Genomic DNA, 13,857 nt, shown 5'->3' with positions numbered 1-13,857 from the left:
GGTCTCTCAGGAGAGCCATGGTGAGAGGGCGCAGAGTGGCCCCTGTGTTGGCGGGGCTAGGAGTTTGGGGTATAGGGTGGGGATGGTGTGTGCCATGCTCTGTGGTCTCCCCAAGAACCCTCACTCCAGAGCAAGGGGCTCTGCTCCCCGCACCCTTCACTGCACTCCCTGCCTTCCCCAGCACCACTGCCCCTGCCCCCAGAGTGTCCCATGACCTTTCCCCACACCGGGTATGTCTCTGTTAGAGGTACTGAGCTCCTGGTGGCTCCAGCCCGAGGGTGAGGGGCTGTATCTGACCAGTTAGGACGCCTGAATCCTTTACATGAAACCTCAGACCATGATTCAGGCAGGCATAGAGGGCCCTCTAACAGGATTCCCTGCATGGCCCTCACCACCACGCACCCACAGCGCAGCTGCCACACCGGGCCAAGCCTGCCAGAGAACCGCTGGTCCCTCTCCTCCTGTCCCTGATCAAGAGTGCACCGCCCACACTGCTGGGTATTTAGGGGGACTTAGAAGAGCAGCTGGCATTTTCATGGGCAAATACTTGCTCTTTGGGGAAGATTTGAGTGCAAAGGGATGTAGGGTATGCTTTTTCTGTTGCCCTGGAACTGGTGACTGGGATACAAATGTAAGTCAAAGCAGTTTTTAGAGAGAGCCGCAAAACATCTCACAACGAAAGATCACTGTTCCCCAGCAAAGGCAACACCACCTGGCAGGTGGGGGGCCTGGCCTCTCTTTCTGGAGGTTGCGGATTGCACCCTCCAGCTGGGACAGAGCCAAAAACAGCTCTGAACACACTGGGAGTCGCTTCTCACAAGACCTGTGGTCTCCATTGCAGGTCCGGCTCCAGAGCCCAGAGCCAGTATGGTGACTCTGCTCCCGCTGTCCATTCTGGGAGGTCTAGGTGTCCTCCACGGCCCTTCCACCATTGTTTCTTTTGGAAACAGCCTCCGGATGAAATGGGTCTGAGAACAGGAGAGCTGGATGCCAGCAGCCACTGCCCAGTTTGTGGCCCCAGGGAGGGGCATCTCCTATCCTTGGGCTCTGATCTCTCCTCTTCTCTCCCCATATCCTCACCCCTCTTCTCCTTCATTTCTTGATTGATCCCTGGATAATGGTCCTTACCAGGAATGACCTGGGAGAAGTTTTATGAGTCCTTAAGGAAAAAAAACAAGAAATCTATAGACGTATTACTGAAAGCAACTTCCGTCTTTCCCAGGAAAGTCTTCTTTCCAATGTTTAAGGCTAGTTGACAGGGTGTCAAGTGGCCTGACCAGTCACATCTGAGCAAGTGTTAACTCTCCCTCCAGCCACCAGCAGCATCCGTCTGTGGCAACTTAGCCACAAGAACGCAATAAAGCTCTTTCCCCATGCCAGTGACAGCGTGGCTTTGGAGGCAGTGGAGGCCGAGAGAAAGGGCCCCGCCCTGAGGCTTGGGGGATCTCCAGCCACAGCCAGAGGAACTGGAGGTTTTCAGAGCTGGCCCAGCAGGGAAACCAGGCAAGGCCGCCTGACCCAAGTCTTTCCTGCCCAGAGAGCCCCATGAACTGCCCTAGGCCCCACTCCCCAGTCGGCCTCCCTGCAAAAAGTTACCACGGGATCCACACCTGAGAAGGGAGGAGGACGGCCCTTTGGCCTGGGGTCCCAGCAGATGTGTCCTGTGAGATCCATGGCCACATATCTTCCTTGTCTCCCCAGGTCTCTGATGGGTCCATGCTGTACATTCTGGTGGTCAGGGACACTGGAACAACTCTAAACTCTGAAGAAGGACAGAGAGACCCTTCTGGAAACAAGGATTCCAGGGAGACGCCTTGCCCAGAACGGGGGACTGTGTGCTGATTAGACCCCTGGGAGGCACTGTGGGGCTGTGGGGTCCTCTTCAGAGAAGGGAGCAGTTGTGATTCCCAGTGAGGGGCCCTGCTTTGTTCAGTCATGTCCTCGTGTGAGACTCACTTACAAACACCTCCCAGTCCATCTAGGGGTGGACCCATGGGTGGGGGCAGAGGAGGAGAGTGAAGGGGGCAGCCTTAGGACCCCTGACCCACACAGGGAGCCAAGGGCCAGTGGGAACATCTTGGGAATCAGACGCAGGAGAGGAGGACGGGCACTAAGAACATGCCAAGTCATGCAATAAAGTGACCCGTGACCACAAGACACAGGCGGCCTTCCACCAAAGCAGGGAGATAGAAATTTAGACCCAGGCTCTGAGAAACTTGAGTGGGGCTGGAGGGCCCCAGGAGCCCTGAGGAGCAGCTCTCCTAGGGGCAAAGACATTCCAATACACACATTTCTCATGGATGCTTTTTGGGGTGCAGAGTGAGTTACCAGAATCCTGAACTTAGTATGGAATCCCATCCCCTTGTTCATCAAGGTTCCTGGCAATAAATTGCTGTCATTTGTCCCTGGACATGCACAGGGGAGCTGACTGTTGTGGGGGTCACTGCAGGACTGGAAGCTTCTGGTGTGGGCTCTGTGACCACAGAAACCCAGGGGGATTTCTTAACGGGAGCAGCTGGAGACCATGCCTGCCAGGACCACCCTCATGGGATGGTCAAGGAGCCATGGTACCCAGGCCAAGTGACCAAGTTGTGAGGCTGCCTGGGGTTTCCTGGGAGCGTGTAGATTCCTGTGGTCAGCACGTGGGCCCAGGACAGCAAGACGGTCTGCCCAAAGAGGGGCCTGCCCTCTTGATGATGGCTCCTAACACCTGCAGGGAAACTGCTCCCAGGGCTCCTGAAGGTCCATAGTGAGAGTGTCCTGCCTGCCATGTGGGGTCACCTTCCCCTGATGCAGAGGCACACGTCTCCCCCTTGAGGCCCAGGGGACACCTGGCTCAGGTCCCACCTGTGTGTCCTGGACACGCAGAGCCCCAGAGCTCTGGAAAAGCCTGGGGTGTGGTCGTGTTGGGGCAGGGAAGGCCCAGGGAAGGGGCTCATTCAGGGTCAGGGTCCACTCTGCAGGGATGCTGGACCTGGCAGCGATGTGGTGCTTCAGAACTCCCCTGGGCTGGGTTTCCAAGCTGTGGGATGGAAGGGCCTCTCCTTCTTGAGGTGCAGTGGGGGGAACTAGATCCATCACAAATGTCAGCCCTGAAAATGGAGGCTGCGCTACATCCATTCCTGGAAAGAAAAATCAGGCCCCTCCATCCCAGGTGACTCAGAAAGTCATTCAGTCCCCAGTTTAGGCTTTGAATTAGAGCTGAGTGGCTCAGGAGGCCAGATCCCCATCCGTGGCTCCAGGAGTAGGCTTTCTGCTGGGAGACAGGATCCTCACAAACACCTGTGTCTTTGTGGGACACTCCCCTCTGACCAGCTGGGAGGCAGGGTGCAGTTGTGGGAAATCGTGTTTCCATGAGCAGAGGGCCACCAAGTGGTGGGGGCACAGGAGATAGTGAGAATGAGTCCCGTAGCCTTTCTGGAATCAAAAAACTGGCAAAGGTGAAAAACTGCATAATTTGTTTTATTGAACAGGCTGCTTATGTACGTTTGGAGGGCCAGGTTCAAGGACTCTGCATCCCTCCAGGACAATAGCCTCAAGAGAAGAACAGACAGAGCAGGAGGAGATCTGGGGTTTCTCCCAGGAATGAGGCAGAACTGGGATTTCTGCAGATTTGCAAGGAGTCCCTGCCCACTGAGCACAGGGTTACAACCCACATGACCACTGTCCTGTATGGCTTGGGCTCTGGGTCTGGCCTGATCTTGTATTCTTCCAGCTGAGTTCCAGAAGCTCAGAGGGTGGGCTTAGAGGGGCTGCGTTTGGAACCCGGTGAGGAGTTGGAGGGTCCTTTATCCTGAGTCCCCTCAGCCTAATCACTGTAGCTGAGGCCCAACACCCCTCAGGCCCCCAGGGTGGCCGTGGAGGGAGAGCAAGCCTGGAAGGAGACCTGGGGGTCCCACTGCTGTGTCCCTCCCTTGTCTTTGTTCCCTTTCACCCCAGAAGGTGTGATTGTCTCATGTCACGGTGACAGGCAATCTCTTCTCTGTCAAGTGGGGTCCCCACCCCCGCTCAGCCTTCTCTCTGCATGGATGCTGAAGGACCAGGCCCACCTGAATTTCTGAGCTTGAGCAGTAAGGTGGAAACAAAGAAACCAATGGAAACAAAGAAACAAGTGATTGTGGCAAAGCTCCCCACCACAGAGAAGCTGCCCTGAGTGGAAGGGAGGGTGTGGGCATGCCCATTTGCTTCCTGTCTCCCAGTGCTCTTAGCTTTCTTATTGCAGACCTGCATGGTTATAACAAAATGATCTGCCAAACTGAAAATATTTACTCTCTGGCTTTTACGGAAATGGCTGGCCAGTCTCTGGTTCCCATACCAGGCAAGTGACTGGAGTACCTTTCCAGTATGGAAACATCTGGGCAGGCCCAGGTTTGCAAATGTCTTTAAGAGTAGTTACGGGGTTTTGCTTCTAAAATTTTTTGATGGCTGTATACTTCTGAGCTGAGGTTTTGCTGTGTAAATCTGAGCTGGGATTTTCTCACACTGTTTCTCAATTCTTATACCGGACATCCCTAAATTCCAAGGGGAACTGGATATTAAGGAAGCCATGGAGTTTAGGAAAAGGATACAGATCTCATTTCCTTTTAAGCATCGGTGTACCTCCATCCTAGGCAGTATCGGTTATGTTTTATTGCTATGGGAAATAAATAGTAACCAAATTTTAGAAAACAGTGGGTCTTTAGGTACACAAGTTCATCTTTTCAACATTTTTTGTAATGTTTTCAGTTTAAGATGACCATTCCTGAGTAACCATTCTAACAGGCATCCTGTTAGAATGAAGTAGCATTTTCCCTGAGCCATACTTAATTTTTATTTCGTAGACAGCAGGAAGGGCAATCACACATCACACATTTGTGGACCTCAAAGATAAAATGTGACTTTCTGGGAGCACACTCACCCCATCTCCCCCTGCTCTTTTCACTGTCCCATTCTCCCTGAAGGCTCTTTCGTATCTTCTGTTCATGACTCCAGTAACTCTTTCTTCCTCCTTGTTCCTCAGCTGGTGAGTTTACTTTTTTACTTTAACCAAGCAAACTGAAGCCAACAGAAGAGAACTTTCACCAGCAACTCCCAGCACATCTGCTAGCTTTCAGATGTCTGTGACCTCACTCTCACTACCCCACCTCTTATTACAGGTGACATTGAAAGCCAGTTTCTCCAAAAGTCCCCGGGGCCCTGTTCCTCCTATCTCCTCTAGGCTATCACTCCCAAAACTATCCTCTCTCTCACTACCTCATATATTTTGTTCTTCTGCTTGTTGGCTCCTATCAGTATATTAACGTCCATCCTCTTAAAATAAACAAACAGCACTCCTTGACCCTAATTCACCCCCACTAATTGCCACCCCATGTCTTTGCAGAAAATCTTTAAGGAGTTGTTTAAATTCACTGTCTGCAACTTCTCTTGAGCCATCCCTTTTTACACCCACTCTGGCTTTTCCCCTGATCCCTCACTCTATGGAAACTTTTCTGTCAAGGCCATCAGTGACCCCATGTTGCTAAATATAGTGGTCAGTTTTCAGTCCTCATCATGCGTGGCCCCTCGGCAGCATTTGTCCCAGATCTTCCATCACTCCTCCCCCATGTTCCTGCTTTACTTGGCCCCCAGCCCATCGCTCTGTCTGCTTTCTGCTTTTGGTCCACTGGCTGGTCCTTTGCCAATGTCTCCTCTTTCTTCCAAACATTTACTGTGGGTGTACCCCAGAGTTGGGTCCTGGGTCTCTCCTCTCTCTCTCTGCTATACCTTAGGTGGAAGAAACCAGACTTGAAAATTGACATGCCATCAATTTCTCGATTTGTCCAAAACTCCCTGATTTGCCCTTTCCATTTGGACCCCTCTCCCTGAGACTCATATTCTTTTTCTTTCATTCATCTTGCTTTCACATTCATACATATGTTCTACTATGTAAGTTACTTTTCCAAATTTTGTATCAGTCCATATATATCATGTAAAATGCTCAAATCTCTATTATTTCCACTGAGATGCTTATTCTACCTTAAAATATTTCTGCATTTCTGTATTTATGTGAATAAAGCAAATAGTATTTCTACAAGCCTCATAGTTAAACTGTGTTTGTTTGGGGCTATTATGTAACATGAAATAATGATACATCAACATAGTCTTTTTACATTTATTTTTATATAACACCAAGATGAGGTTTTTGCACTGAAGACTGGTTTTATTGAAATTTTACCCACGTTATGGACAGTCAGTTTATGTGAAAGCCCTCACTTCTCCCCTTTTCTGATATATTTTCCATTTGGCTATGTATAACATATACCTTGGCATGAAGTAAAATTCCAAAATCATTCACATAATACAATTAATATATGTAAATTATAGTTTTTAAATGTTAAAAAAAAAAACAGACTCTTCTACCTATTAGGCATTTCTGTGGCAATATCTAATAGACCCCTTGACATGACAATATTTAATAGACCCCTTCAACCATGACATTGAAGAACTGAGCTGATTCCAGCCCCTTTCCACCTGCTCAGCCTCACCTTGTCCCATCCACTGTGGATGGAGAGGACATCCCTCCCATTGTCCAGGTCCAGATGTTCGAACCATGTTCTTTCTCTCTCTTTCTCTTACACACACACACAGCAAATCCAGCTCGTTAGAAAATTCTGGCTACTCTGTCTTCATTAACCACCTACTCCCTGCTCCCTGCCCTCATAAGAGCCACCTTCAGCCCCTTCCTGGACACCAAATAGCCTCTTTCTTCCATCTTTGCTTTTCTACAATCTCTCATCCATACAGAGTCAGAGGGAGCCTTTAAAAGCATACATTGAGGAGGTGAGTGTAGCTAAATGGTATAGCGCATGCTTAGCATGCATGAGATCCAGGGTTCAATCCCCAGCACCTTCATTAAAATAAATAAATTACCCTCCCTCCCCCCCAAAAAAAAAAACAAAACCAAAGCATAAATTGGACTACATCACTCATCCCATCAAAACTCACTAAAAGGGTCACCATTTCATTAAGAGCCAAAGTTGTCACAAAGGCTTCCAGGACCTGGAGTGCTCTGCCCCTCTGCCCACACTCTCCCCATCACTCTGGGGGCCTCTGGCTCCGGCTCTTCCTTCTTCCTCCGGATCTATTCTGCTTCAAATTCATTACTCCGTGAGATCTGCCAGGATTGCCTTATTCCTTCCTGCCTGCCTCCCACCCCACCGCCATCACCTGAGTTTACTCATATCACTCTTTTTTTCCCCAAGCTCTTGCTACCTCCAACATGCTGCCTGTTTCCTCTGCTAAAACTCTGAGCCCCCAGTGATAGGGAGTCGTGTCTATTTTGTTGACTAATAAAGCCCAAGAGCCTTGGGAACGGGTCTAGTTACTAGATTCCCATACATAGTAGGAGCTTATACAGATTTGCTGAATGAATGCAGAGGCCCGGGTCCAATCCGATGGAGCACTTCTGTGTCCTGCTCAAAGAATAACTCTCCTTTCCTCCTGAGAGGGGGTGACCACTTCCTTGGTGATCAAAGGCAAGATCTTTTAGCTTTATGCTGTTAAACTTAGGCGGGGAGACTGGGGAATCTTCATATATATTATAAAATTTGATTCAATTTGCAGTTTGTCTTCGGTCTATGTATCCTTTTGAGAAACCGTTTATGAGTGATCATTCTTCCATCAGATTGAACAGGGTCCAGGGGGGAGGACCAAGCCTGTTCCATCGGCCATACTGCGTGTCATGTCCTGTGACCCAGTGGATGCTCAGCACGTAAGTGAACAGACAGGAGTGAGTGAAGAGATGGGAGCATCTCCTTATTGTGGTGGCTGCTCTCTGTCCGATGCCTTGATATTTGGGGAAGGGCTTACAAGTGCGGAGGGGTGAGGACAGGGCCTCTGTGCTCTTCCTGAGTGCCCTGGCCTTACCCATTCCCCCAGCCCCCTCTGGGCAGCCAAGCCGAGGAGCTGGGCCACCGGGGGTTGTGCTGATCACTTCACCTCAAGTCCGGGGGTAGGAGCGGCCAGCACACCTGGTTATACACTCTGGAGTCAGGTCCTTGGAGGAATTCCTCACTGAACGATGTTTTGGACCTTTTATTTTTCTCTATAGCCTCCAGCTGAAGAAACAGATTGCCTTAGATACATGAAAGTTGAGGACGCCTACTATCTCCTGAAGCCCAGTTGGGGCTGGGAGTCTGCTGTTTGTACAGCCGGTGAGCTCGTGTTGCTTTGGGCATCCCTGTGCCTGAATTCCTGCAGTACACTCGGTGGTAAGGACGGGGGTACCTGGCAGGGAGGGAAGTGGGTCGGGAGACTGCACAGCTGGGGATACGTTAACCTGTGGTGAGCGGGAGCCGGCTGATGCATGGCATCTCGGTGCAGGGAACTCTCCACACTCAGAGGGGTTCCCACTCCCGCAGAGGCCCTTTGATCAGGGTGCTGGGCTGTCAGCACAGCAGGGTCACTTTGAGGATCATGGTGCCTTCAGGCAGTGGGAAGTGAGGGGTCCAGTGGCACTTAAATTAACTGTGCACCCGAAGCCAACCCCAATCTCTTTCAGCCTGTTTCCTAATCTGCAAAACTGGAATGATGTTAACCATCCCGCAGGGTCGTTGATGGGCTGGGACAGACTAGACAGTCAGGAGCTGGAATTCCTCTGTCCCCTGATTGTTTTCCTTCCTTCTCACTATTTGCTTTCACAAGCTCAGTCTCTCTGCCTCTCTGTCTCATTCACTTGTAACTTTCTCTCCTGTTCTGTTTCATTTGATTTCCACCCTCCTCCCAATCCCCAGATGAGTGAACTTGATTTCTGTGTGTCAGTTCCAAATTCCCAGGAAAGATGCTCTGTCCCCTCTGGATTGGTTGTCCAACCCATCAGTTACAGCTAGAGGAGTGATTCCCTCTGGGACCAGCAGAGGGGCTCTGCCCAGACCCCAGCCACCACTGTGGGAGCACATAGCTCTCCGAGGAGGAGGTACTGGCTGTGACTTGGTGTCACTGTGAATTTATGTCTCCTCTTGCCCCACCATCATCCTCCTAAACAAGATGAAAATTAAACACTCCCAGGATTTGTTCATGGAACACTCAGGATGGGGGCTAAGGGGGCTGGATTCCCTGCTGCATTTTAGGGGCTACAGTGACTCCCCAACGAGAGCCTGCAAAGGGAACAGTACCAGCCCCACCCGGCACTTAGGGCGCTGAGTCGGCGTGACGTTGAGCCAGGCTCCTGACCACAGCTCAGGGGTCTGGTCTGACCGGTTAGTCTTTGAAACCAACCAGCTTTGGATTCCTCAATCCCTCCCTGAGGTTTTACCTGAACCACCAGCTTCTGTATCTCTGAAGACAGATGATGAGGACCCTTCACATAAGCCATTCACACAGCCCTGTGCGGGAATTTTGTGCTGCACGGTCTGCCCCGCGAGCTGACCGAGGTTGGTATTTTACTGATCTTAGAAATAGTCTGGTTTCCCGATGCACTGTTTCACTGAACAAGCAACAGAAGCCACCTCTGGCTGATAAAAGCAAAACAGGGACTTAATGAAAAGATACTGGGAGAGTACATGGAGTGGCCTGGACCAGGGCGGACCCGGGGGTCGTGGGAGGTGTTGGGGAGCCCCAGGCACCAGGCCGGGCAGGGTACTGCTGGGTCCCCTGCTGCCCCAGCAGGGACTCCCCTCCTCCTGACCCTCCACCTCACTCACTGCAGGTTCATGTCCTGGCAAGGCCAGGTCACACTGAAGCCACCAGCACACACCTCAATGGGGGAGTTGGCTCCTTCTCAGCTGAGGGCGTGCCTGGTGTGGGGAGAGGCCCAGTTAGAGGAAGGCGGTTCCCCTACTGTTCCGAGTTAATGCTCAAGTCAGTGCCCATCACTCAGGAGAGCCGGGCTGGTCGGACCTCATTGTGGTGACTAGGCCATCTGAGTTCACTTTATTCTTTTTATGTTGGAAGGCCCTGGAGGGAGCAAAACTGGAGGTTCTAGTACTTATTTTATATTTCCCATGTACCAGGTATGGTAAGCGAGCCACTTCAGACAAGGCCCAGAACAACCACGTAAATAAGCCGTGGAGCAAGTCATGCAGTCAGGCCTCTGCAGCCCTGAAACCCATGTCCCCATCAGCTCCGTAGTTACCAGTGGAAATTGTAGGGATTTATGGGACTGTGTGCTCCTGTGGGGGCTGGGATGTGTGTGTTTAAATCCACAGCTTCAGAAACTCGGCTAGAACCACAGCCACTGATTGTCTGCATGGAGGCAGAGGAGGGGAGGCTTCCAGCCTCTGGTCCAGCTCGTGTGGAGCTCAGAAGTTGCTCCTTCTGTCCTGAAAACAACACCAGAGCTGAGGGAGCTGCAAACCCACTGCTCTTCTTAGATCCACAAGAAAACTGAGGGGGAAAGCTGCTCCCAACCCAGAGAGGCAGCCGGGCAGTCTTGGAGAGTCACAGCTCCCAGGGCAGAACCCGCTTTTGTAAGAACCCCGGGGGCAGGCAGATTTAACAGGTCCCTGAGGCCAGCTGGAGGCTCAGCGTGGGGAAGTCCGAGTGTGACAACTCCAGGGGGCCAGTCAGAGGGGCCCCCTGCTCTTTTTCATGCATTTTACCTCCAGGACTGTATCCTGTTCTCAGAGTGAAGATCATAGGAAAACTCCTCATGGTTCCTGCCAGGAAAGGAAAAAATAGCTCTATTGAAATACACCCAGAACATTCTCTTCCATTGTGGGGGGTTGTGTATTTTTTTTTTTATGAGAAATTATTTTACCAGAGCCTAACCTACGTGGGGGAAGGGAAATACCTTCTGTGTCACCCAAATTGGGGTGGGGGGAAAGAGACACACTTGTGGAGGTCACAGCTCAGGGCACAGGCTCAATGAGAACTAATCACAGGAGTATAGATGCCCTGCTCTGTCCCGCTACCCCAACACCTTACCTCCATGTCAGTAGGGCCCCTATGTGATAACAGGAATAAAACTAAAAGAAGTAAATGTCTCAGCAGTGTTAGGGAAAACCCAAAGAGAGCAGGGAGATGAAAACAAGGACACACATGCGGCTTTAGCCTCTCACACCAATAGCTGTAGCAAACTACACACAGCCCAGCCCCAGTAGATTAACAGAAAACCTCACAGAAGAAACTATAAATTTTGATTCTCTTACCCAGTGCATTCCATGGTGCATCCCCGCCTAGAATTGAGTGGAAGCAAATCCATCTCAGAAGAGACATAACTGAAGAGGGATGGCTTTCCAGACTCTGAAGGGCAGAGAAAGCACCAGCCTGGGTGAGAGCAAGGTGAGGGGTGGGGTAGGGGCTAGGCTGCCCCCTTCCCCAAATAAGGAAACTTCCTGAGGCCAGCACCATGGGAGGGAGGGCCATGGGGGTGGAAGCAGCCAGACTTCTTCCTGAGAACTGATGGGATGCCTCCAAAGGACCATTCAGGTGCCCAAACTTGGCCTTGAGGCTGGGAGCCAGTCTGTCTGCCTCAGAGACAAGACTGAGGTGGGTGCACAGCAGGTCTTACTTGGCCGGGGCCATTTCACTTCCCCGAAGCCCTGTGTAAAACATGAAGCATGGAAGGCCAGGGGAGCACAGCTCTGCCCTCAAGACCAGTTTCAAGTTCTCTCTTCCCAGAGTGTTATGGAAACGACCGGCCAGTCAAGAAACAAGCACCACTCGAAGGGTTGGAGCACTCAGATATATTACGCCAGCGGGCTCAGAGGGGCTTCTGCTCCGAAGCTCTGAGCACCTCCAAGACGTGTGCATGAGGTCTTATAGGGTAAAGTGCAAGCTTGGGGTATTCGGCCAATAGGCATGGAACAGCTTTAGCAGCATTATCATCACAAAAGTGGAGGCCGGGAGGCAGCAAACCACCATTCCAAAGCCAGATATGTATCTTCGAAAACCCAGCTGGCTAGCAAAAAAAAAAAAAAAAACATGAACAGCAAACCAACACTAATTAACTTAGATTTACAAGTTAGTCCAGCAGAACTCAGATCAGTATACTGCTACATAGATTTGTGAGTTATCTTTTTAGACCAGCCCGGCTTTTCCTTCACACTAGTAGATCTTTTACATCCTGATTGGATCACCAAACTTGCATCAAAATTCTTGATCTTAGTTTAGACTTCAAACAATTTATGGTTGAAAATGCAGATTCACATGACTAAGTTGCTCCAAAGAAACTTATACTTTTCAATATCTGAATTAAGTGCCCAAGTTTTTTCTTTTAGTATTTTTATCTAATTTGATAAAACTTGTTCATGTTTTTTTAGAATTTGAAGCAAAAGTTCAACAGTTTCAAATCTGTGCTACTTAAATTAAGCAAATTCACTAATTCTTGTGTCAACAGCGTTATTAACATCATTTCCTAAGGATATTGCATAAATTGAACAACTTTAAATTCAGTCAAAACAACAAACTGTTCAACTATTTCTGATTATTTTTGCAGCCAATTTTTACAACACTCTGCATTGTAAATAAAATATTCTGTATATTGGTTCATGTTAGAGAAAAATGTAAAATCTTTATTATCAATTCATATTATTGTGGGTTCGTCACCACTTGTGGGTTCTGGCCAGCAGAAGTCCCACCGAGACGGAATTAATTACTCAAGACTGTGGAAAAGTCAAGAGAGCGAGAGGGAGTTGGGAACCTGGAGCCTCTCAAATCTCCCACATTTGTTGAGTACAGTCAAAGGAGGAATGCAGGAATTTAGGAAAGAATAGGTTCGGATCACAATGAGCACAAAGGCTTTGTTTATAGTTGGTGTTTGGCTCAAGGTCAGAAGACTCTTTGGTGAATCATGTTTGTGTTGAGCCTTTCAGCTTATCTGGGCGGAACGTATGAGAATCAGCTGTTTAACAATTTGGACTCAGGCGGCCTTGGCTGTCTTAGGTTGCCCCCCTCAGGGGATCTTTCCGGTCATTGGCCAACCAGCCTTCTCACCTCTGAGTCTACAGCTTTTTACCATTCCAGCCCAAGGCTGTTTTGGGGATAGAAGACTAACAGCAGGCAGCCCAGCGTTTATAGCCAGGGGCCTTCTTCATTGCTAAAACCTCAAGGCAGTTACTAAGCACATCTCCTTTAAGGAGATAAGCGGCTGGGACCTGTTACAATTTGTTAACCCATCATGGGCTCCCACAATTATGAGAACTTTCAATTTCAACATAAATGTCTGTACCTGTGTAACTAGGTCGTAGGTACAATTTTTCTTTCTTTGGTACTTCAAGCCATGCTTGTTTACCTGTACTGAGATACCAGTGAAAAAACATAAGCACTGCCATTTTTGTCTTTGATTATTGAATATTGAAAAAAATACTTTCTTGATCAGTGTTAATAATACAGTAAATCTTTGTGAACTTCTTCCTCTACTCAACTGAGCAAGATACACAAGATTCTTAAATGTATTGTTTTCTATTTTTCCAATAGTTTTGCAAGCTGGCTAGGATTCTTATTATTTTCATGTACATACTTATCAGTTTTAACAACTTAATACATGCTACGTTTCATAGCTTTAGAATGCTGAGCACAAACATTTTTTCATTCTATTTTTTGAAGGGGAGGTAATTAGGTTTATTTGTATGTTTGTTTGTTTTTGATGATGGCACTGGGGATTGAATCCAGGACCTTGTGCATGCTAGGCACACACTCTATCGCTGAACTATACTCGCCGCCTCACAAATCTACTCTATGTATATCATATAGTGGAGCAGAGCCATAAGAGGAATATCAGTTTCTTTTTTTAAAAATCCAATAAGTGTTGCTTTTTAACCTAACATGGCTGGAGCTGTCTATTGAGACAGAGACTAATATTTTAATATATAGCTGAAATTCTTTGGCCGTGTAAAAGATGAAAAATAATCCATGCTACAATTTTGATTTTTTTAAGGTATATATTGACATTTATTCTTA

The sequence above is a fragment of the Camelus bactrianus genome, chromosome 36, assembly GCF_048773025.1.
Source record: "Camelus bactrianus isolate YW-2024 breed Bactrian camel chromosome 36, ASM4877302v1, whole genome shotgun sequence".
Lineage (NCBI taxonomy): Eukaryota > Metazoa > Chordata > Mammalia > Artiodactyla > Camelidae > Camelus > Camelus bactrianus.
Note: the sequence above shows the minus strand (reverse complement) of the source record.